Below are 25,935 nucleotides of genomic sequence, written 5' to 3' on the forward strand. Positions count from 1 at the left end.
AGAAAATATTAGAATAGAGAAAATACGTAAAGCGAGCGATACCCGAAAACAATTTTCTCTGCGATTTCGAGAACTTTAAATGTACCAAACAAATTTCTTTCGAAATCTTATTTTTTTTAAAAAAATTCAATAAATTATTAATAATGCAGGAAGAGTTGAGTAATATACTTTAGAATGGTTCGTTGGTTGTCGTGTCCATGGACCTTCCTTCAAATTGTGCTATGAGCAGAAATAACTGCTACTTTAGAATATTTTCAAAGAATTCCATTTTTCAGATATTAGGGAATTGAAAATTCTTAAGGTAGTGAACATCAATTTTGAAAAAAAAAAGAAAAAAAAGAAAATAAATAAAAAACAGTTAAAATTTGAAAAAAGTTTTTCAAATTTTATTTAGAGTTCCAACTTAATTACTTTTACAATTAACAAGCAAAGTAAAATGTAAAGTTTGATTTTGATTTACAATGTACTGATTGTAAACATCCAAATTTATGAAATTAAAACATAGATATATAAAACAAATTACTGTATAAACCTCGGTGTAAAATTTAGTCTTTTCTTTACTCGAATTATAAAGCAGCATTGACCAATACCCAGTTTAACGGAATCGCGATAAACTGTTATTTTACGCAAGTTGTTAATTGCAAATTTTCTAATTAAATAATGTCAAAAGATTTATTAAAATTAAATAGAAAATTAATACAAATATTTCACCACTTTTTAAAACATACACGTTTAAATTGAAAGGGTAACAAGAAGTTCCGTCCTGAACTAAACTAGCCCTACTTTCCCGTATATAAACATCGACTCTTTCTAGCATTTGGTTTTTTTATTTAGCTTAAAATGCAAATTGTGTCAAACATACCTTTTAAACATTTAAAATTGATTTCTGAAAAAGTAACATGCCTCTCGTATTTGATGAAAAAGAAACGCGAACCATAAAAAATAAAAATAATAAAAAGTAAAACTAAAAAATAAAATTAAAGAAAAAAAAAACGAACAAATAAAGTAGTCGAATTTTTTTAGAAGAGCAGCTTATCTTTTCACAAAGCTGTCTTTAATCGTTAAAAGAAAAAGTAAAAATAAAAAACGCACAAAATTAATAAAAGTAATTGCTTTTATTAGAAAAAAAACTTATGTTGATATTTTCTTTTGTGTAAAAATAAAGGGTCTCAGGTTTTATATTCATTATTAATATCAGGTTTTAAATAAACTATAAAATGTTCTGTAAAAGAAATAATTTTCATCAAAGTCGTCTGCACAGTTCTTCTTTTTTGATAAAAAATAAAGCACAGTGAATTTCCTTTTAATTCCCGTTGCCAAAAATAAAACTGATAACTTAATACATTAGAATGAAAGTTTAAAAAAAAATTGCTCAACAATCATTATTTTACTGTAAAAATCAGGACTGCGGAGCAAGAGTTGGAGTCGGATTGATTTTGGCGTAAAGGAGTCAGAGTCGGAAGTAGAAAAAAAATTTAAACTTCCAACTGTCAGAGTCGGTCATTTTCCCTCCGAGTCTGTATTTTTGTCATGGTTGTGGAGTCAGTCAGAGTTTGACTAAATTTGGTTGTAGGAGTCGGAGCCGAAGGCTTAAAACTTCCAGGAGTAGGAGTTGATATTGAAAGCTGGGGCATTTTCCCACAGACATATTTTTTGGTACAAAAATTAATTTTTCGCGTTGTTTTTAATGTTCAAGAATTTTGTTCAAAAAAAGCCCTTAAAACATCTGAATCAAAAAAAATCTTTTCTATGCATTTTGTTCATCAAAAGCTTTTCCCAACAAAGTTTGTTTGAAGCAAATCCGCCTTTAAATTCAAAATTTATATACATCTTGAGTTTCCCCTTAAGCGCTAATGTTAAGGTTTTTTGAACGGTTCAAAACTGAACGAAAAATTATTTAAATCAAAAAGGCCTTTTCTGTACATGTTTTTCATCAAGAGCTTTTTCCAACGAAGTTTGTTTGAAGCAAAATTGTCCTTAAGTTCGGAATTTTTATTTGCGTAAATTTCCCCGTAAGCGCTAATGTTACGTTTTTTAGCTGCTAAAAATCGCACGAATAAATGTTCAAATCGAAAAGTGAAACATAGAAATGAGGTGTCCCTGTCAAGATCTTTCGAACAAAAAAAAGATTTAAAAAAATGTTGGAATTAGAGTATTCAATCAAAGGTTATTGAGGGGAGGTAAGGGGGGGGGGGGCATATACACAGACAGACACACTTATCCCCTATCTCAAAACACTACTTTCTAATTTTTTGACCTACTTCCCAGTTAAAGTAAAAAGGATGAATAAAGGTATAAAATGTAGCTAAACGCATCATAGAAATATCTTTAATTACAAAAAAAAAAAGTCAAAACAATGAGAGTGAAAAAATAAATGTCGAACAAATAAAAAATGGAAATTAAGGTATTGAGTTGGGAAAAATGTGTTTATGTCGGTCTATTACCCCCTCCCCCCACATAACTTCTTAAGGAATAGTCAGATTCGAACAAACTCTTTTGTGTTCGAAATATCTCGGAGAGGTTACTCAAGCCCTATTGTGTTCTTTCAATTGAACAATTTTTCGTTAAGTTTTAAACAGTTCAAAAATATTTAACATAGTGCCTACGAGGAAAATTAAAACGAGTGCGAATTCCAAATGTAGAGGCGGGTTTCCTTGAAACAAAATTTAGCTCTTGACGAAGAACATGTTCATAAAAGAACATTCAAAATGAATAGTTTTGAAAAATGTTGCGTTAACATCTGCGGAAAAAATGAGGGCAAATGTAGTTCCCGCACTCAAGGTGAATTTGCTTGCAAAAAAACTTTGTTGGAGAAAACTGTTGACGAAAAATAAGCTCAAAAATGAATGTTAGAAATGAACAACTCAAAAAAAAAAAAAAAACATTCACACTAATGGGGGATAGAGCGTACACTCATCGTGTGTGTGTGTGAGAGAGAGAGAGAGAGAGAGAGAGAGAGAGAAAATAGTTGTTCAATCCTATGGCTTTGTATCATATCGTATTTGGCGATAGTCTAAACTTGACATTTATATCTAATCGTGAAATATTAACCTTCACACTAAGTGATTAATGTACATTACCATGTTGACAACCTTAATACTGAAACGTTATTCAGTTGGAATACGAAGTAGGCCATCCACACAGAATTCGATTAATTCGCGAATTGGCGAGAGGATATTTAATCGATGCTTATTAAACGGACAGTGAGTAAATGCCGAAGATCACTGCCTGGAACACTTCTGACGCTGAGTTTAGTGGTGCAAGACGCCGATGGAGTACAGGCAGCCTACCATGTAATGGTAGCTTTAAATGGAGAAACGCGCACCGCTCAGTTCCAATAAGTTTTTGTGGGCTTGCCAGTGGAATGTACATTACCAGAGTCCGATCTAACCTATATCTTATAAGAAATGATGATGTAGCTCTTGTACACGATATTCTAAGAATAAATATTAAAGCAGTGAAGATAAGAATCTTGCTTGTTCGGGTTAACCTACTCAAGGCACGGTTTATACGTTTCTGGCTTACATGTTGTTTATGTTTGTACGTTTTTTTTTTCGTTTTTTGGTAGTCAAAATCTTAATTTGTTTGTAACTAGTGTTACCCGCAAGGCTTTGTCCGTAGCAGAAAATTAAAAGGTCGCCTGTATATTTACAAACAATGGATGAAGAATTATTCGCCAATATGCTATGTTAATTTGCTCGTCCATGTTATGGTAATTCGCTCGGTGCAGAGGAATCAAATCTAAAAACAAAATCATAGAAAAAGAACAAAATCGAATTTCCGAAAAATCCCTTCGATTTGTACACCCCCATGTTAATAATAATTTTGTGAAAATTTTCATGAAAATTGACCGAACGGTCTAGGCGCTATGCGCGTCAGAGATCCAGATGTCTACACATCCAGAAATTCAGACAGAGATCCAGTCTTTCAGCTTTATTATTAGTAAAGACAACTGTTATAATAAAGTACAGTACAACCCCGTCTATCCGGACTAACTTTGACCAAAGACAATGCAGAGAGTCGAAAATTCGGTTAATTCGGTTAATAAGCAAAACAATTCTTTAAGTAAGTAGATTTATTGTTTATAAATATTAAAAAAAAAAAACTTTTGTGAGAAAATTGCATAGAATGGGTTCGTTTCTGAAATTTTAAAAGCATTTTTTTCTGAAAGAACATGCTTAAAAACATAGGATCTGACCATTTTTTAAATAATTTGACTCAGTTTAATACTTTGAAAAAAAAAAACTTTAATCGGTGCGCTTTCATTGATTACGCTTCTGTCGATGATATCACAAATGATGAAATGCCATTCACTGATGCCATTCACAGAGCACAATAATTGATTTGCTTCTTTATACTCACATGTGTTGGCAACGATATGGTTGATAGTAAGCGTAGAGCGTAATATTTTATTCGCTTCTGATTATTATAACGTGGAAACGCGGTAGACAGATGCGCTAAAGTTCATCTTTTATGACGTCATAAAGAGCGCACCTTATTTTCACAATCGGACTTAAAAAAAAATTAAAAATTAAGAGTTTAAAATATGAAAGTCTTTTCTTGCTCTACGTTATTATTATTTTTTTTCCTTTTTCTCTCAATTTCAATGACTAAAAGTAGTACTTTTGACTTGAAGGAAACAACCCCATTGTATATACGACACTGGTGCAATGTCTCCCGTTTCAAATACGTGTGGCAATAGAACAAAGCACGGTCAAACAAATCCTCTTTCAAAAATAGTTATGTTGAGCTTATGCTCCAAGTAGGGGTATGTGGGGCAAAGTGAAATAGTTCTTCAAAGTGTAATAGCTTTTTAAAAAATGAGCTAATTCGAACTTCTGTTTAAAAATTACATTATATTAAGATAGAACATTGTATTTTACAATAAAACTTGTCCTAAAATTTTATTTTTTTAGTTTTGGTAATAAATTTGCGCCTTCAAAAAAAAAAAAAAAAAAACGCTTTTTTACATTTTAAAAATATTGATCCAGTTTCATTCTGTTTTTAATTCACTTTCATATGTTTTATCTGCCAACTTAAAGCACCGTTTATTGCACTGCTCTCCAATCATTACCAGACAACCATTGCATTAACGTGGCAAACATTAGTTTGCCTCGTCTTTCTGCTCTATGGTTAATCACAAAAACTTAAAAAAATCGCATTTTCTGCAAATATTCAAACATCCTATGGTGTCTATTGAACGGTAATTTTGACTTCATTAATTTAAATGTTTAATACATGTATATCTATGCAGTGGCATACGTAGTAAAGATAAAACCCGGGGTGGCATTTTGTATGGTCAACCCCCCCCCCTTTCCGCAAATGCAAAAAAAAAAAAAAAAAAATAGAAAAGGTTTTAATGTTCGATGAAAACATGAAATTCGTACAATTTTCAGAAACAGCTACATTTGTTTTTTCGAAATTTTTGTCGGTTAATGTATAAAAGACAAATAAAAAGTATGAACGCTTTTTATATAACTGTCCCTTGACGCATGAGTGCAGAGCCTTTGCACTCATAGGTTCAAAAAGAAAGGAGGTGTATAAAATTTGATAGCCCCTTATGTATTTCAAACATAGGAAAAAATAATAGTTTTCAGTTTTTTGGTTCAAGAGGTAATCACTACCAGGTCAAAGTATTGACAATGAATCTAATCCTGAGTATAATATTCACTCCATGATGTAGGGTGAGAGTGAGGAAGTGCGGGGTTCCCCCTGTGAAAATTTACAAATTTGTCGTCTTGAAAATACATTTTAGCCTTATTATTTTCAAAAACTTGCAAATCCACTCTGAGTGTCATCCTCTTGACGGGTGTCACCCCGGGCGGACCACTCCCCCCCCCCGTAGTGATGCTACTGTTATATTATATATATATAAACTTATTTATGAAGTTGAATTAGAAAATATATTATTTCCATTTTAAATGCAGATGAAGTAGTTTAATACAATGAGAACTTAGATCTAGAGTTAAATTTGGAAATGATTAATAATTATCATGAATACTTTACGGTTAATATAATAGTTTTATTCAAATGATCATTGCGAAGCTAAAGGTTAAAGTCATCGTAAAATCCATTTTCCCAAATCAAAAACAGCAGAATGAAAAATCGGCCTGTTTCTGACACTAATTTAGGGCAACGGCCATTTTAGTTACTGAGCAGACATCATTAACAAGTAATGCTTTTCAGGAGTTTTCCAATTCAACAATTATGCATTGCGCTCTGCAGCTTAATGAGAATATAGCCGTTTCCAGAAAACAAAAAGAGCCGAGACCTCAATTATCAAAACAATGAATGTTTCCATGATGTAAAGCATTTGGGATTTTGTTTTTTGTTCCTTTAACCGAGAGGAGAAGTTTTATTCCGCAACAAATATTCCAGCTTAATTAGCCTCTTAATATTCGACGGAATATTGTATCTCAGCGCTGGGAACTGGGACCGTTACAGTAATTCTGTGCGCCGTATTAATTTTATATGCTGTTGAGTCTCAAGTGATACGAGAAAATGGGAGTGCTGCATGACATGGCGTCGTTACCTTATTTTGGTGGCAAGATTAATGAGTTAGGGGAAAAACAACCTGGCATTGTGAAAGAAGTGTTGTGAATGGAAGTTCGTTTTCTTTCTTTGTACAGAAAAAAGGCTTAATACTTACTGTTAATGGATTTGCAGTATGAAAAAGTGGAGTTGGTCAAGAACTTTGTACTAATTACATTTACGTTAAGACAGTAAAAAAGTAGTACGATCATTTAGGGAAATTTCGAGTCCTTAATGTATGCCCCTAGATGTATTTGGTATTATTTCTAATGGGGTTGCGTTGCGGCTGCTAACCACTCGCAGACCTATTGCAGTCCTCAAAGAACAGCATTCATTCTTCCATGTGCAGCACCATTGGCGGATGCCATTACCAAGAGAATTTTGACGTCCAGTTCCCTCACCAGATGGAGGCGTGCAGGAAGGATTACCTCCTGCGTGTTTGAATCCATTGGAAATCCAGGAATCCTATTTTTTCAAATATAAACCTTGAACTAACCACTATTGAAGCACTGGCCACTCCTAATGTGTTTACTTTATAAGTGTTAAAAAAATAAAATGTCAGCGCTGAAACTGCTGACGTCATACTTCGAATTTTGAAGCTGCTGGTTACACCATGATTAGAAGTTTTGACTTTGTGTATCAATGTAGGTGAAACCAGTATAAGCTTGGATTTCCAATTTTTAAAAGTTAATTAAATTAGATATTCGCCAGAAGAAACTGCTTTTTGGTGTTGAAAGAGGAATAGCATAAAAAGCGAATTGTGGTGAAATTCGAACAGGCGGCTGTAACATGAACACAAAAAGTCACAATGGTTACGCTCGCTTAGAGCTACTGGACAACCACGGTTGGTTGATCACATGGTTGCTAATGACGTCAGTGCTCATTAAGCCACCAACCTAAACACTAGGTGTTCATCAACATAAGGACCCTATACGAGCCGACGAATGAGCTTAAGATTAGCCATTTTGGATTGGAGCGCGTGTTTGAGTGGTTGCCTTTGCTGGCAAGTTATTGCGCTTGATGATTGTTCACTGTGACCAATTATTAGCGGCACATGAATTGTTTATTTGAATAAAATATTATTTTCGTCAAATTTGGCGAAATTCGAAACTCTGCTGCGGTAACAATAGCAGCGCAACAATGAAAAATTCGATCCAGAATGGCTAAACTTCAGCTGATGCGTCGGCCTATCTATATAGCGGCTCTACATCAACCGATGCTCCATCGAACGCTTTTGGTCAATAACGTGGTTACTTGCGCAGACGTGGGTTGCGCAGACGAATAACGCGCAGTTGAAAAATACTTATTATTAGTCAAATATGTCACGTGGTTCAATCAACAAGCTCAAATTGCGGTCGATTGGTGGATCTACCGGTGAAACTACTAGAACGACTTCAAAAACAACTAGTTAACAGGTAGATCTATTAAAAGGCTCTTGGTTAGTCACCAGTTAACCTCGATCGACTGGAAGCTTTATGCGAACTTAACCATAAACAGTCAGAATGTCTTCGTAACTGACAACTCCCCACATGCGTAAATATTAGCTCGATTATAAAACTGAGAATACAAGTATGATTTAACTATTTTAATTTTTTGTATACTTAAAAGTGAATAGAATTGATTTAAATTCAGAGTAATGTAATATTAGGGGTGCTCAAATGAAAAGGTACCAAACGATACTGTGGGTCTAAATGTAGTCTGCATTCAAAGTACGCTCCATAGGCCTGAGCACATTGGTCCCACTGATTAACTCAGCAAAGGATTATTTGTTACCTGCATTTCTGTGGTCATGACATTACCCTTCACATTGTCCTCGAGCTCGTTGTCCGTGTTGAAGCGCTTCCCTTAAAGATGCTTTTTCAAAGTATCAAGCACATGGGAATCGCAGGGCGACAATGTCCGGGCTGTAGGGCGGATGATCAAGCTGCTTCACCTTAAACTTGGTCAGTGATGCCTTGGTGACCCTGGAGATATGTGGATGCGCGTTATCACGGAGCAGAACCACGCCATTGATGAGGAGGCCTGGCCTTATGTTCTTGATGAACCTGGGTAGGTCTTCGAGTGTCTCACCGTACACATAGGAGTTTATGGTTCTTCTGGGTTTTTGTAATCTGAACGCCATCCTGTCCTCCCTCGTACTGCCGTGTCAATTGGACGGAGCTCTTTGTAAGAGCCTCTGATCTCTCTCCTGCACATGTGGGCGTTCGCGCATGCTCTTAACCAAGTTGAATACTCCAACCGCATCCCTAGTTGTTTCGCTACGTTCTCAAATAGCGGCACACGCAAATATATTAATGATTGCGTTCGTGTGACGTTTGATACATTTTCATTTGAGCACCCCTTGTATAATAGCTTTTACAGCAGGTTGCATGCATTATGTGACGCGAGGTTTGAAGTAAATTTTCAACAAGTTGCCAATTGGTAGTGCAAAATTTAGCCCTTTCCCCGCAATTACTTATAGCCAATATATTCCCAATTGCATATCTGATGCACTACATGCATATAAAGCCAGAAGTTGATGGATGCAAAGCAGGTGAAAAAACTATTACAGAAAGGTGATTTCGTACAGCATTTTAGTTTCTTAAAAAAGTGGTAGTTGAAACTTGAAGCCAGCAGCTGTAATACTTGCGTCGCGATGACTCACGGTCACATTAATGAGCCGTTTCGACAAATTTTCATTAGTCGTTGCGCCTTTGTTGCGACGCGTGTATTACAGCTGCAGATCGTAAATTTCATCAACCGTTTTAAACCTTTCCTCAAAACTATAATGTCGTATCAAATAGTCTTTGTGTAATAAACTTGTCATCTGTTTTGCATCCATAATCTTCTGACTTTGTGTGCATGTTGTGCGTCAGATACGCAATTGTGACCAATGTTTCTATATGATTTTTGCTTCTTGTCGTCCCCTCTATCACCTCTTGAAGTTTTGCCCAAGAGTACAAAAACACCCTATATATATATATATATATATATATATATATATATATATATATATATAGAGAGAGAGAGAGAGAGATTTAAAATACTTTATATATAGGAAGGTGTAACATAAATGTTATTTTTTTATACATTACAAGAGGGTAATGGAATAAGAAATCCCCAAAAAGTGCATCAGGTAGTCAATCCTCATTGCTTTTGATGCCTCCAAATATGAATACATCAGACACAAAGTCTTGATAAGAATATTCAAAGAAATGTGTGGGAAGTTTTATAAGCCAGATGGGTTTGTTGATAGACTACGGAAGAGATGTTGCATAATGGATAAGGAGAAATGCTTTTCTTGGGAAAGTGGTTTAGATTTCCTATAGATACTATACCGGGAAATAGGTACGCGAATAAAAAATAAGCAAATTGGGACACTTTAGGATAAATGCGAGGAAGAAAAGATATTTTGATCAACTCCTTCTTCTATGCAAAAAAGCAAGCCGTTATGAGATTTGTTTACTTTAAAAGCATGGAATTGTCTTATTTCCTTTTAAATTGATTTTTTTTCCTGTAGGTATGAAGCTGGCTTTGAACACTATATCTTCCAATAAATTTATAATTTTCTAGAAATGTGATGCCCGCTATGAATCTTAAAATTCCTGACTTAAATATTCAAAAATGCACTACAAATATCTTAAGCTCAAAAATAAAAATAAAACTAAAACTTTTATACATATTTAGAATACGATATTGAATCTCAAACATTTTGTTTAGAACAAAACGACTTTGAAAAATATAAAGAATGTGATATATATATATATATATATATATATATATATATATATATATATATATATATATATATATATATATATATATATATATATATATATATATATATATATATATATTAGGGTGGGTCGATTTTGACTTTTTTTTGAAATCGAAAAAGCCTGTGGTGGGAAAAGTTGTGTATTGGCATCAAATGCTCGCATATTAATTTTTTTGTAAATCAAAATATATTTAGATCCCCCGCCAGCCCCTTAAAGTTTGGCCAAATATGTAAAAATTGACATTTTTTAAACTGTTTTTTAAAAATCTTATGTATAATATTTTTAATCGCCTGTGGTGGGAAAAGTTGTGTATTGACATCTAATGTTCATTAAAAAATTTTTTTGGCAATTAAAATATATTTATACCTTCTGCCAGATCCCTGAAGTTTCGCTAAATATGTAAAAAATGACTTTTTTTAAAACTTTTTTTCAGTTCTTATGTATTTTTTTTAATCACCTGTGGTGTAAATAGTAAATAGTAAGACCCTCTGTTTGTGAACAAAGTAATTATCATATCATATTACATATACCACCCCTGCCGGGAATCTGAAATTGCGCGTTTTGCCTTTTTTCCTTTGCTCCTTCTGCTTAGTTTTAACTGTCAAAGAGACAGATGGTGTGATTCCTCCGAATGTTTATTTTTCTTCTTCTCTGTGATATAGTGAAATTATTTACACACACCCCCAGTCTGACAAATCGGCCTGTTCTTCGCACTTAGCCAAGCATATATGAACCAAATAGAAATCGTAACGAAAAACTCAGAGCAGAAGAATTGGTACAGGGAATGAAGTGTTATCAAACATATTAGACTATTTAAAAATAACCCAAGTATCTACTGTGGATTTAATTGCAGTAGGATCAGATGGAACAGCAGTCAATACTGGTGTGAAAGGTGGTGTAATAAGACTGTTTGAGCTGCATTTATAAAGGTCGTTGCAGTGGCTCATATGTCAATTGCACGCCAATGAGCTGCTACCTTTACGCTATCTGTTACGGCATCTTGATGAAAGTACTACAGGTCCTTTTACATATAATGGTCCTATAGGGAAGCTTCTTGGCACATGTGAGCAGCTTCTAATTGTCATCTTTTAAAAAAATCGCTTTTAATTTGCCAACAGTTGATACAGACGGACTTAGCACTGACCAAAAATACTTGTATCAAATATGTCAAGCAATATGTTCAGGAAATTGTTCAATATCATTGTCCACCAAATCACCAGGAAAGCTATCTCATGCTAGGTGGCTTACAACAGCAAACAGAGTACTTCGTTTGTATGTTGGTGCAAAAGAGTCATCGCTGGAAATAGGAACTATTGTAGAATACATTATAAAAGTGTATGCAAAAGTTTGATTTTTGATTAAAACTGAGCCTTCAATGCACAGCCGGTGCACAGCAACTTTGGGAAGTTATCAAGATATCTTAGCGATGATCTGAAATCAGTGGTTGACCCTGTTATACAACAAATGGTTTTTTCCAGAAAACCTGCTGATAGCCATGATCAACGGCACGCGATCCTCAGTAAGGAAATTAGGCTACAGAACAATCCTGAAGGCCTGAACTCTTACTAATGAAATTATTCGTGATTTTGTCATTCCACCTCTAAATTTTCAAGCAAAAGACTATACAGAATTGATTAATTGGCAAAATCGTGTCCTTACAGACCCTCCACTCACCAAACATATACCCAATGCGGAACTTGAGAAAGTAGCTGAAACGGGTGACGTTATTGAAAGTGAGTTATGGAATTTACCATGTCATACACAAGCGGTAGAAAGAGCAGTTAGGTTGGTGACAGAAGCATCTTTATCTGTTTGTGGAGCAACACGCCATGATGGCTTTATACGTACAACATTGGCTTCCCGAAAATTAATGCCAAAATTTGAGAACAAAACATTGTATAAGGTGTAAAACTTCTTTATTACAAAAAACTCCGAGGTGAACTCTTAGTCATTTTCCTCTAATACTTCGGGAAAATGAGTGAAGAGCTGCTGTAAAACTTCTGTTACTTTAATCTTTTATACCTATGTTTAAATCCTAAAGAATTCTATAGTGTTATTATAGAAAAATAAAGTATAAAAAATGCTTAATTTTTTTTTCAAAAAAGTGTTGGATAAAATTTTTGCTTTATAACGTCAAAATTTTAAGAATTATGAAAATATTCCAAATTTTACCGGTTGAGCGGAGTTTGAATATTATTATTATTATTACTTATGAGTGAAGAATCTTACTAGGCAATCATTTTCTCTACGGGTGATTAAAAAATCAAACATGAGAAATTTAAAAAATAACTTATAAATGTCAATTTTTCCATATTTGGCGAAATTTCAAGGGACTGGTGAGGGATCTAAATATATTTTGATTACCAAAAAAAAAAAAAAAAATTATATGAGCATTAGATGTCAATACACAACTTTTCCCGCCACAGGCGATTAAAAAATATTATACATAAGATTTTTTTAAAAAAAATAAAAAAATGTCAATTTTTACATATTTGGCCAAACTTTAAGGGGCTGGCGGGGGATCTAAATATATTTTGATTTCTAAAAAATTTTTATGCGAGCATTTGATGCCAATACACAACTTTTCCCACCACAGGCGCTTTCGATTTCAAAAAAAATTCAAAATCGACCCACCCTAATATATATATATAAAAAACTAGTATTCGTTATAATGCAAAAAAAAAAAAAAAATAAAAAAAAAAAAAAAAAAAAATAAAAAAAAAAAATTTGAATAACTACCTATTCTTCTGCAATTAATATTTTGAGCTTTTACACACAGTTTCTTTTTTGAGGCTTTATTTTTTACAGTATACATAAACATACATACATTCATTCATACATATAAGCTACTTTATTTCTCAAAAAAAGCAAATAAGGAAAAAAGAAAATATTTTCAGACTGCTAAAACTGCAGAATTGCGATAAAACAATACAAAAAATTGTGCTATAACATTATGTTTTTAATGTGTTTTCAAGTTGTATTAGCTTCAAAAGACAACGTCGAACACAATCATGAACTGCGAACGGAATCATACGCAATAAAATTAGTATAGTCTGACTGATGTCAATGAAGGAAACGTTATGTATAGGGAGGAAACTAGTATCCGCACTTAGATGTAAAGTTTAGTTATGCAATAGGAAAAAAGTACATTGTAGTTGTTCGTGTTTTCGCAGATTAGCTGTGGATTTAAAGTAACAACGACTGCTTTCTTGGTACATATTACGTCATTGCACAGTCAATATACAGGATGTCCGAAAAGTCCTTGACACATTTAAAAAATTCATAAAAAACCAACAATTTGTCGTATGAATTTGAGGTTTGCATCACAATATTTTTCCCGATGTCATAAAAACTCTTGAACTTGTGAAGTATTATGGTGCAAACCGCAAATTCATATAACAATTTGTTAGTTTACTATGAATTTTTTAAATGTGTCAAGGACTTTTAGTGCAACCTGTATTACTGTTCTTCTCGTGAAAATACATTATTGTAGAGCTAATGAGGTGCGTGGAAAATCTGCGACAAAGATCTCTTTGCTGCCGTTATTGGTTTAAAAACATTGTTGTATTTATTGTCTTAAAAATAATATTATGTAAAAAAATAATTTACTTTTTGATATTGTCTTTGTTAGAATACGAACATAATTGCTAGAGATAAAACTGATACTTGAATATGCATTTTTTTTTTGAGGGTTAAAATTTGCTCTAGTAAGGTAAACACACCAGTAGTGGCCAGTACTTAATAGTGCTTCAGTAGTGGTCACTTCAAGGTTTATATTTGAGAAAATAGTATTTTAGGTTTCCCAATGGATTCAAACGTACAGGAGGTAATAGTAACTGTCTTGGTAATACCTATTGCTCGTTCGATGAACTTTTGAATTCATTGGGAGACCTGGAATCCTATTTCTTCGAATATAAACCTTGAAGTCACCACTACTGAATCACTGGTCACTACTGGCGTGCTTACCTTACATTATTTTCAGTTTAATAACAAATTGTAGCCTTAATTCGTCAATAAAAACTTCAATAATGTATCTAAAAATATCAAGCAGATTTTGCTAAATTTTATTACACAGTATTAACCTCAGTCAAGTGGTCCCATGTAAAAGTCCCACTAATACATAGTCAAAGAAAGTTGAAAGATTTTATTTCCAAGTAATCTTTATCGCACTAAATTTATAAGATAAAAATAAAATGTGATGCGAAAATAACATAGCATTACCGGAAGATACACCAGTTATTTGGTCTTACGTAATACTCTTACCGAACAGGAAGCTTTCATTATGTTGTCAATGTCACGAAAAGATAATGATCTTTAGATGTCATTTCTAGAAGTTGTTTCAGTTATTTTTAGTAGCTCTTTCCCTTGTACGAGGAACAGGGACTCGTATTTCTTCTTGTTTCAAGAACTTAAGTACTCGTTTTTTCGTTACAATTTGAATGATGTAATGGATACCTATTTTGGTCAGTCTAAAAGTCAGTCTGGAAGAAAAACATGTCATGTCAAAACTTTCAAGTTGAATTGGCCAAATAATGGGATCTTTTTAATACGGAATTTTGAGGTAGAAATATCTACGAATTTATGTTTAAGGTTGGACGACGCATCAAAGACTGCTGCAATCTTTGTTTGGATGGTTCAACTTCATATTTGGAATGGAATTTCATGTTTGTGAAGGTTTCTGGTGATTTTTCTCATTATCGCCAAGTTTTTATTTCCACAGAAAAAAATGACGTTTTTTTCGTTTTGATGGTATAAATTAGGTATTTATTTTAGCATTAAGTAATAGATACTAGTCTATCAAAAATATGGTTGATTTGAGGAAAAAAATCTTATACCAAAAGTTTGTATTAAAATCGGCCGTATTACAAGATTCTACTTTTGAAACGGGTGATGGTTTGCAAATGGGCACTTTGCGAAATTTTCAATTGAACACTACACTTGCTATCTCTTTAACTATTTCTACATTACATTAATTTTGTATTTCCAATTTTCACCTTTCTACTCCTTTTAATACGACTGAAAACTTGTTTATTTATTCTTTCTCTCATTGTTATTTCTCCTCTCACCCCTTTCTTGATAAAATTAGATAAATCTTGGCGCATGCGCAAATCTCGAAAAGGTATTATCTAAGAAAATCAAACAGCATGTATACGTCGATATACAGTAACCCATCGTTACATCGCTGATTCGGATGTATCGCAGTTTTCTTTGTCGCTATTATTATTATTATTTCTTCAAAAATGCTGCTTTACATTTGACCAAACCGCAGATGTTTTTTTTTTAAACACTTAGTTCGTTATATTTTAAACAGAAACTTTTAATTCATATTCCACCACAAAGTAACAAATATATATGTAGGGGAAAAGGGGGCTCATATGAACACGGGGCACATGTGGACATGTTATGTTTTACTAAGATTGCTTCATGCAAAACCTGGAAAAATTCTCAATTAAGGACAGTACCAGTTGTACCTCTCGGACAAACATTTAGAGCCAATGATCCATTTCATGTTTCTGTGCTGCAACTTCTTTGTTTTCGCAGGCGTGGAAATTTTTTTATCACCGTCTTCTTCACGTGATAACATTTTTAAAACTAACTGCTAATCTAAATCTAACTATTACGAACCCATTGAATGATCATTCAAGTAAATTTATGACACTGTTTACATTTTTTTGTTAAATTACAAAATCTTTATTTTTGCGAATTATCTTTAAAGTAGACGATGGGGCACATGTGAACACAACATCCAGGGGCACAAATGAACAGTTCCCATAGCCGCTCCCCTTAATATTATTGCTAGTGTAGGATATTGTAAGTGTCAAAAAATGTGTAAATATTTATAATTATATTTTCCTACAATCAATTTGTAAGTTTATTGTCAATTGATATTAATATTAATAAACATATATAAATGAATATTTAATATTTTTTATTTTTAAAATGTTTTTGTTCCTAAATATTTGATCCATCATTTAGTGCTATATAATAAATACAGGAAATAAAAAGACACAAAATATTTTCATTTAATTAAAAACTGAAGTTCAAAATCATTTTAAAATACATTATCAAACAATGTATGAAGCTTAAAAGCAAAATATATATAGAGTAATCCTTACATAAAAAAATTATTCGTATTATGCAGTCATATAAGTTTTTGTCTAGTCTATTCAGTGATCACAACAGGATACGAGACTTCAGAATTCGACAGTGCGCAAATATTTATTCGGGGAAAATATTTGCTTAGTGAAACAATAACTCTACAATTGAAACTGACGCGGTATAGGTTTCAAGCATTTCAACATATTTGTTATTTAGATATATGTTTCATATTGAAGAATTTTCCTTTGAAATATGATGCTTCTCCTGCATTTTTTATCCGTGTTCATTTATGCCACAGGCCTTCTCCAACATTTTTTACCCGTGTTCATTTATGCCCCAGCCCTGTTCATATGTGCCCTCCTGTAGGAGCACATGTGAACAGCTGCAGACGTTTTTTAAAAATACCATAAAAGAAAAACTTTCTGAAAAATTCCAAAAGATTCCATGACACAAAGAAAAGTGTACACAATCACGGAGATACTTTTGCGTTGAGAAATTAATAATATTCTTTGAAAAATAAAGAAAGGAAAAAAATTGTTCACGTGTGCCCTCTTTTTCCTTATATATATATTCTTTTAAAGAAATATTTTTAGATTAATTTTCTTTTCATTTAATGGAGAAAATGGTATGAATGTGATAATAAACTAATATTTTTGTAGAGGCACATGTAATTAATTTTTACGTTAATTAAACCGTTACTCTTAATGACCTGGGTTATATCGTGTTTATCGCGCTTTTTTACTGTCTTCCGACAAGCGCGATATAACGTGTGGAAACTCTACTCATATCATAACAGATTTATCCACAGACACAGAGACAGAGAATTGACTTCTATAATAGAAAAAGGAAGAATAGTAATGTAATTAATTGTTAGGTTTTTCAGGAAAAAGAACCGTCTTCGTCAAATGAAATATTTACACAGAATATAATGTTACCATTTTGAAACAAATCAATTACGTTTCTCGTAAAAATGAAACTTTTCTGAAGTCAAAATGAAGTCTTTCTCAGTTTATGGCTTTAAAAGCAATTTTCAGAAGAATGAAATGTGTGGGTTGGCAGAGACACATTTATTTCAGTCCCGACCGAAATAGTTTTAGAAAAAGTAAAAATAATTTGGAAATGTATTTAAAGTTATTTCTGGAACAGACATATATGATCAGATGGTGTCGATTTTTTCAGCCGAAAATTTACTCGTAACTGGAACTAAATCTTACCCGTCCCCTCAAACTAGTTTGCAATCTTCAATAAGAGTTGCGGAACCACTATTGTATGACACACACACAGAAAAAAACTCTACTGGATAAAACAAGAAATAGTTAATAATAGTTATATTTTCAGTCGCAACAGCTTTCACATTTTAGAAGCAATATGTCTTGCATGTGAGGAGGAGCTTGTAGGATTAAATATCTAATACTTAATACAAAATAATAAGGAATCCCTTTCTTTGCTGTTTTATTTCTAGTAAAGTTAATCTTTTTTATTTGCTGTTTTATTTCTAGTAAAGTTAATCTTTTATTTTGAGGTTTTATAGTATTTTTTCATTATATCAGTGAACTATTTATAGCTTTTTAAAAATGTATTTAGAAAATTCATTTTCACTGTCTTTTCAATAATTTCTTTTCAAACGTTACGTATTGCTTTGAACATGTGTGGCTCTATCTCTCTCTTTAACGTATCACTAGTGGTGCCCACACGGCTTTGCCCGTAATAGAAAAATTAAAAGGTCTTTTGGTTCGCCTGTATATTTACAAATTATGTGTGGTGAATTTTCTCGCCAATTGGCTTGTACCCATGTTATGATAATTTCGTATCTCGCCAATTGGATTGTGCCCATGTTACGGTTCCACGTTATGATAATTTCGTAATTTACTTGTCCATCTTATGATAATTTTGTTCTTAAAATTGGAATAGAAAAAAAAACCACATCGAATTTTCGAAAAATCACTTCGAGGTGCACACCCCCATGCTACAAACAAATTCTGTGCCAAATTTTGTGAAAATCGGCCGAACGGTCTAGGCGCTATGCGAGGCACAGAGATATTGACAGACAGAAAGACTTTCAGCTTTAATTATTAGTAAAGATTTACTTTTGATGCATCAGTTTCCATTTATTCTACATTTTTGATATTTTGATTCACTACTTTACGGCAATTTCCATTTCTGCATACCGTTTTAGCCGATCATTTTCTGAGATACTATCCCAACATGATGAGGTTAAATTCTACACACACACAACTCCATCTTAAATATTTATATTCATTGACTGGAAATACTGGCGTGCGATAGCTTGACATTTGTCATAACAGCGTAAAGGAAATCCAAAGAATTGAAAAATGTACAACTGAGCGTATTGGCTATAAAAAACGGATGCATGTAACTATGAGGCAAAAATACAGAATAATATATTTTGTACCACATAGAGTTGTGTGTGTTCGATGAAAAAGAGGTACGCTACAATAATGAAACATTTCAAATACTAGGATCTTCTGACAGTACCGAATTAAGTATTTTTGGTAGTCGAATTTCCAAAAATATTTTTTTTTTCGATTTAGTGTAATACACATGTGTTGGTTATAATACCCTTTTATACGGAAATCGACTCGAGTTACCGTTGTTCAAATTTTATGAACCTTTTTTCCTAAAACTCTTTTGACATGAAAAGAAAAACATAAGAGAGTGTGGGTTAAAAAAAATCGAATTTCAATTTTTTAAAGAAACACCTTAATACTATATGTGTGTTTTCATTAATTAACCATGATTCGCGTGAAATTACCTAAAATACTTGCAAAGATACGTCTGCTCCAAAACTAACTAGAGAGAATCTGCTAAAATTCCTTCCTTTTAAATTTCATAAAGAAAACAACTCGAACCTAAATAGAAATGGAAATTTCGGTCAAGTTTCTATCCCATAATCCCGAATTAGAGAACGTGGCAACTGTCCAAGATCAATGTGAGAAGCGTTGGACTGCATTTAATGAAATACTTTCTCTTTGTATTTAATTCTCCGAAATGCAGAACATTGAATTTAGAAATGGAGATTACATCTTGCACATTTTTTAAAATTTCGTTAAGCATAGAAATGGAATGTTATTCAAAAATTAGGTTTTGAAAGTATTTTACTGTTTGCAAATAATGTTGCGTTTATTTTGAGTGTTTCTAATATTTTTTTTCTTGATATAACATTGGTCATAGGTCTTACTGAGTTATATGTTAACTGGAATGCTATCTGAAGGATTCGACATAGTCTGTTCGAACCGAGAAACAACCAAAGAAGAAACTTACACCGTAAAAACAATTCAGAAACGTTCCTGGAAAATAATAGGCAGCTTTTGTGCCCAATTTCTGCCAGTAACATATCTTTAAAACAACCAGAAACGTTTTGCGCTGAAGTCAGTAACCTTTCTGGAATTATCCTTGAAACTATCTGAAGAATTGGGAAATCCCCCCCGATAAAGCCAGTCATGTCTCGGGAACTTTCAAAAAAAAAAAAAAAAAGTCAGATTTTTATGTAATTAATTAGTACAATCCTGAACTACCAAGCTGCAGTGATCCAGTGATTTATTCGTTCTCATTGGGAGCTTAGTCAATCTGGACATACCGTAATCGAACTAAAGCCTATACACTTCATGAACACGCTCAGTCAACCTTTAAACTGATAGCTAAAATACTTTTTACAACAGCGAAAAGTCTGCATTCGTGTGACTTGTAGCAATTCGGGAAACTTTTTGGCAAATATACTTGATTTTATGGGGAAATAGATGCAAACCTGTGAAATTCCTAAACGTTCCACGGAAATAACCAGTAACGTTTCGGTCTTTTTTACATTGTAGCCTTCAGCAAGTAGTGAATCCCAAGTTTCTCTTGTGATTCTTATTTGCATTTCATTTTATGTAAAAAATCACTCTTAAGTGCAAAAAGGGAAAAACACGAAAAAAAACCGTGTTTTTTTTTTAAATATTTAATTGTAGTTTTTTTTTTACAAAACGACTACTTTTGGGATTAGCTTTTTGACTTTAAAAAAGCTTGCTTCATGGTGATAACAGTAACATTATAAGATACATGATTTGCTGAACAAAGTAAGGGAAAACATATTTTGTTTCAAATCGAATGTCTTTTTCCTTAATCATTTAATTAAAACGCAAAAATGAATATAATTATATCATTGCAAGGAAGCATAACTTACAAAATGATGTAGTACAAACTCTATTGCTCAAATGTTCATTACAGCGCATATGAAAACTACACGGTAGCCGAGCTGCACAAAAATTACTATTTTTCTTTTACAACTCTGCGCACTGGAAAAAGGGTTTTTGCAACTTTCAAATACATGAGTAAAAAGTCAATTATAAATTTGCACTTAACAACATTAAATTTTTTCGTGTTTCTTACTAGTAAACAACTAAACAGTTCCATTACACTTTTAATAATATTTCATAAGAAATAGAAAACTGTGATCGGGTAATTTAGTTTTAACTAAAAAAATAATGTAACTCTTATGAAAACTCAGACAGCGCAAAAACTGATTATTTAAGCAAATGAATGAACAAATGATTTTTTCCATTTAAGTTGCATAAACCTTGACTTGAAAAAGAAAACTCGTTTCATTATCATAATAATGGCAAAATAGTCGAGAAAGGGTCTAAATTTCAGTTTGTTTTGCGCTGAGTAATAAACTTCTCGAGTGTAAAAAGAAGCTTGGTTGATTTTAAAATCAGGAAAAAAACAACGATGAAAAAACTTTTTTCTGCATAAAATTGTGTAACTCATTATTTCTCGCAGATATGCGATGTTTCGCAACGTAACTGTGAACTGATCATGATTGATTGCTCGGCGACGAAGATAGTAACGAGACACTGCTCAAATTCTGTAAATCATGTTTCTTTACAATGAGAGCAGCCTTGCCGTGAAGCTTTGCTTTGAAAAGAAAGTCGGTTTCACTGAGGATGATAAGAAATACAAAGTAACAAATGATTTTATCCTAAAACTTGGAAAACAACGCTACATTTTTAATGATTCAAACCCTTTTATGTGCAACTACATTATATTTATAAATTCTGGCCCTAATAAAAGAAATAATTTACAGGAGAAAAAAAAAATTTTAATTTTGACATCTTGAACTCAAATTACGTTTTACGCAATCACGTGTTTTTTTTTTTGTGTGTAGGTATGTGTGTGTGTGGGTATGTGTCTATGTAGGCGTGTGTGTTTGTGTCTGTGTGCAGGCATGTGTGTGTATGTGGGTATGCGTGTGTGTGTGGGGGTGTAGGCGTGTGTTTGTGTCTGTGTGCAGGCATGAGTGTGTGGTTAGGTGCGTGTATATGTGTGTGTGGGTATGTGAGTGTGTGTGTGTAGGCATGCGTGTGTGTGTGTTTAGGCATGCGTGTGTGCGTGTAGGCATGTGTGTGTGTACGTATGCGTATAGGATATGGATGCAACTTGGAGACGGTTTTCGCTAGAATAGCAGCATCGTGAGGCCAGTCGACGGTGGTGCTACAGAGAGAGGCGGGGGGAAAATAACATCATAGGACGCCAAAAACAGTCAAGTGAGAACAATAAGCAATCGTGATTGCTCAAAAAAAGGTCTTCAGATTTAAGTATTTTCTTTTGAGCTGTATTTCAAAAACGTTTTTTAACACCATTTCTAACTGTGCACTTTTCATAGTTCTGAGAAGATTTAGATGACTTTCAACGTCTCACCTGGCACTAGCGCAGTCAGAGCTTACCTTCTGAGGGAGAAGGGGGTTGGATCTTAACCAGTCCTCTACTCTCATATTAGGATATGCAATGAAACCCAAATTTCTGGGGAGTTGAACAATAAAAGGCCCCCTCACGGGACTTCTGGAAGCTTTTGCGTTCACAGATGGCATTTTCAGTTTTCGATGTTAGTGCCACCTAAATGACTTTAGGAAAAAAAAATAGCACGATGAGGGGAAAAAAATGAAGAATGGGTGAGATAACGATAAAAAAATCTTCTAAACCTTAGTTTTTTTTAAAATATTTTTTAAAATCAGAATAAGAGTTTAGATACACCTTTTATATTTCATGCAGAATAAGAACAATATTTTGTTAGAAATCTACCATTTTTGTCATCAAGCTGCAAATTCGTGTCTGAAACTGTCATTTCTCCTACATTCAGCTTCCACGCATGGTTAGAAGTTTATTACACTTATACATGTCGCATTAATGTTTAATGTCAGACATTGGAATAGTTTATTTTTCGCAGGTACATTGCATTTTAGATTACAAGTAATTTAGCAAAACTTGTCTGACTGGTCACTTTCGCAAAAGACCAACCTTACACGGAATAGATTGTGTTATGCACATCTGCATTATTAAGAAGCGCCTCGAGAAATGATTGCGTCTGGCTTCTCGCTAGATGGATAACTAGTTAGATTAGTGCCATTCAATTAAGTTTCCAGACAAGCCTCTAATCAAATCAATTTTGGTAAAAGCTCCGCGCTTTTTCTAGCCTGCAGTGATGTATTAAAATGCGTAAAATTCATGTAAGAAATTAATCAGAAGTTAATTCTTCTTTTTAAAAATTAATGCACTATATTTTTTAAAACCGTTATGGTTTTCCAGGAAATAAAAAACTTCAACGCAGACATATTAAGAAGTTCTTTCTAATCTAATTCAGATTTATTTGATTAATCCATAAAGGTATAGTTGCATAATCAAGCCTCAGTTGAAATAAATAAAATAATAAAAAAAAAAAAAAATAAGATAACCGAAATCGGCTTATCTTATTTACTTACCGGTTAATCTGTTTAGGAGCTATCGTTGAACAAAGACACACTATACACAAGGTTATCTTATTACAACCCTCTCTAGGTGTCAGAGTTTAAAACTAAATTTATTTTCCAACAAAATTTACAAATTTAAACTGATTTAATAAATGCAAATAGTCAAACACAAATTCGGTAAATTTCAGTTTAAGTTTACTAAGTAACTTATTAAAGGAAAGTGTTGAAACAAATACAGACCACAAAATTATAACGGATCGTTCGGAAACCTGTGACATTGTCCTAAACCATAAAACGTAATCACTAACTCGACAAGCCAGAAAAGATTAAGCGGAGGAGCTTTCCACTTGACTGACATTACTTTTGTGGTCAATCATCATGCTCGGGATGTACATTGCGGAAATTTCACTCTGCAAGCGTTTCTCGTTAAGATAGGAGCTCATTACACTTGATGAGTGAAAATGTATTTATAAGAACGTGATAAGTGTGTGCTAATGAGTTCTGGTAACAGCTCATTGGGAAAAATTGCTTCTATTAGTTAAGTGAAAATGAGTTTTTCAGAAGCGTTACGGCCGTGTTGATGGTTTGATATGATTTTTTTTTCTTGTCTTGCTTGGTTATCTGAAGTTTTTTAGTTGTTGATAGACAGTGAAATATGAAATTGCGGTAGATTAGCAATGACTAAAATGATTATTTTTTTTTGGAATGAGTTTTTTTAATGGTTATTTATAGAGATGAATAGTATCATGTGTATCAGTGGTTTTTGGTTTTATTTTTAAAAATTAATAAGGTGTTTTTGAGCAATCACGACTTGCTTACTGTCCTCACTTCACCGAAGTTATATTGTTCTGATTTTTCTGGTTACCGTGACGATGGCAAGGTTTATATTTTATTTGTTTATGTTTAATATTTAGAGAGATAGACATTTTCTTCATTATAATTTCATATCGTTTGCGGTTTGATGTTATCCATATTTTTTCAGGGCTTAATTCAAGTAGACTCTACATTAAAAAAAGATTTCTTTTTTTGTAAAATTGCGTTTTTTCAGGAAACAAAACACTTATATAGATGAACTTAAACAGTAAAACTTCATCAAAATACAAAGTTTCCACATTACAAATTCTCGTCATTTAAGATTGATAAGAAATAAAAAACATAACGTTATACGCTGTAAATAAGTTTTATGACCTACTGACGAAGTGTACAAGTGAATATCGACCATACAATCTTTATTTTAAAACCGCATCCTTATCTTCATTTTTTAAATATCGCCTCGTATTGCCTATTCTAGAAAATCACCAGCCATAATATGACGGGTGCAAATTTCTAGGCCACTTCCATTCCATTCCTTTAGTGGAAATGAGAAATCAAACGAGTAGAGTTCTATTGCAATTCGTGAATGCAAAAAACATAATTTGAATTCTAGACCACGAAAATCAAATGAATACTGGAGGCTGGATGGTTTTTTACATACTGCTTTGTTTTTTTAATAACCATTCTAGTTATAAATATTTATTCCTTATTTTCTAAATTATAGTTTGTAATGCAAACTTTTATTAATTTGGTAATTTAAAGTAACGATATTAATAAAAAATAAACAAATTAAAAAAAGGAGTAGTTATGCAGAAAAGGTGCATGCTTTAAAGGAAACTCAAGCCTAAATCATATTTTTTTTTTCTTTTAGATTTCTTCCTTTTACTTGCTTTGTTATTGCAAAACTCTATTTTGTGCAATTTACTTACTTGGTTTTGCATATTTTCCCTTTTACGTTCGTTCTTTTTAAGTGAACTAATTTTCTTTTGATAAACTAAAAGCCAGATATCTACTAATGTCTCATTTATTTCAAAATTACTTTCTTCAAATTTATTTAGGAATTATTTATTGTTGTACTATTGATCATTTATACAAGAAAAAATCTTTTATTTTTCATATTTATTTCAAAATTGTAACACAAAAACCTTTGCAAATGATTACTCTAAAGAACTTAAAACGGAGGAAGGTCTTGCACTTTTGTTTCATAGTAGGAGGATTTTTTAACAAAATAATTGAAAAACAGCACAATACTTGTGTGACATTTTGAATGGTTTTTCATGCATATATTTCAAATATATCTAATAAAGTTAATTAGACACTCATTGTTATGTCAATAACCTTGATATTACACTGATTTCATTGAAATATGCAATTTCGACACCTTAAGGGAACAAGGGACTTTTGAATTTTACTTTTCAATTTTATAATTTTACACCATGTATTTGAAGTAATAGAACAAAAATAATATTTTCATATCAATATTAGACATTTTAAATGTTAATTTAAAAATTTTAGGGTTAAAAAAGGTGTTTTGTGAGGCATATGGAACGCAACATGGGCAGAATTGAAAACACTCCAGGCGCAATTCATGTAAACGAAAACCAACAATATTTTTTTTCCAGATGTAGTTTATCCGTATGAACATAAATGGGCATTGAATTCAATCTATGTGCGTATATAAACTAGAAAAAAAAAAAAGCAAATTATGAATAGAATTTTACGTTTTTTTAATACGTATGCTACTTTGCTAACAGCGGATAAATAGTAAATTTTTGTATTTGGGTAAAGTAATGCCCAGTTTTATGAAGTATAAGACTGTTAATGTGCTCAAAAAATTTTGAAGCGATACAGTGAAAAATAATGCGGTGGGAGCATTTCGAGCCAAAAATGATGATTAAAAACGTGTAAACAAAAATCAGCTGATACTTTTATCCCTTTAAATACCACGCCCCCCTTTTTAAAAATGTAAATAAAATGCGTAAAAATCATAA

Source organism: Uloborus diversus, chromosome 5, assembly GCF_026930045.1.
Source record: "Uloborus diversus isolate 005 chromosome 5, Udiv.v.3.1, whole genome shotgun sequence".
Taxonomy (NCBI): Eukaryota; Metazoa; Arthropoda; class Arachnida; order Araneae; family Uloboridae; genus Uloborus; species Uloborus diversus.